Source organism: Populus euphratica, unplaced genomic scaffold (assembly GCF_000495115.2).
Source record: "Populus euphratica unplaced genomic scaffold, PopEup_1.0 scaffold164.1, whole genome shotgun sequence".
Lineage (NCBI taxonomy): Eukaryota > Viridiplantae > Streptophyta > Magnoliopsida > Malpighiales > Salicaceae > Populus > Populus euphratica.
In genome coordinates, this window is record NW_011500048.1 from 213,079 (window position 1) to 214,562 (window position 1,484).

Below are 1,484 nucleotides of genomic sequence, written 5' to 3' on the forward strand. Positions count from 1 at the left end.
GATTTGACCATGAACATGAAGTCAATTCCTTTTATCAGTGTCACATGGTGAAATACAAGAACTACATAATTTTCTTCAAACTCATAATCGAATTAGGGATAGAGCAACTAGCTCTCAACTACAAGAAGATTTGATTGAACATTTATGGGAACAATATGTCAACGAGTAGAATTTTTAGATTTTAACTTCTTATGTTATCATAATTTTCAAGTTTTTTATGTTTTTTTTTCATTATGTTTGTTATCTTTTAAGTTAATTAATCCTACTTGTTATTGTTAAGTGTTAAAGGAACTTTAAAAAAATATTATGAATTGATATCAATTTCATTACAATGTATTTAAAATAACCAAGAATTTTCTACATATTTAATTCAAAATTCATTACATTATAATAAATCAATCAAAGTTAATTAAAAATCAAAACCCCTCTTTTGCATAATTTCTAACTTTTTATCTTGAAAATACACTGCAGAAATTGGATCCAAATTAGAAATATCCATTTTCATAATTTGTTCTTCTTTCTCAATCCTGTCCAATTCTTGTTTCTTTTGACTTTATTGAATCATCATGGCTTGTTGCTCTAACATAATTTTCCTGTCTTGTTTCTTCTGATCCTCAATTTCAACTAGAGTATCCCTGAATTATTGTAAGAGATTTGTTACAGTTACATCCTCAACTTTATCTTTTCCTTGTCTACATTTAAGTCGTTCCTTTGCAGCCTTCTGACCGATTGGTCTATCTTGATAAATCAATGGTTCACTATCTTCTCCTAAACTAACAGAATCAGGGGTAGATGGAGTTGATGAAGCCGGACTTGCATTGATATGACCTTTTTGTTTTTTGTTTGACCTTTGATGTTGACTTACACGCTCAAATTACCATTTGAGTTCTTTTCTTAAGATAACCCAACAATGTTCTAGTTGAAATCGTTTGCCAACACAAGAAGCATATATTTACCGAGCATCATTAATCTAGTAAATAAATAAATAAATAAAATAATGTTAAAATATATGTTAAACAATTTAACATAGAAATGAATATTAACATTACCCTTGATTCTTCGGTCATTCTACTTTGCTAACGATTTTCAATTTGAGTAACAAATCCAACGAATTTACCGACTTCTCTATTTATTTCTTGCCATCTACTTGAGATCCTTATGTGGGAATGATTATTCAAGTTTCCTCTATTCTCTACAAAGTAAGCATGTATATGAGCCCATAATTGTTTTGTTTGTTGCTCAACTCCCATAATTAGATCCTTGCTTATATTTAATTATGCAAAGACAAGTAAATTAAGTAAACAATCCTCCTCTAGTGATAATTTTTTACTTCTTTATGATTTTTTTGCCAAATGGACATTTAAATTCAAGCATGTTAAATCATCAATTAATTTATTAGAATCACTTGGTTGAGAGAGAATATTTTTTGACTCGTTCATAAGAAAGGTGGTAAAAGAACTTGGAAAATTTGAATCCATCCACAC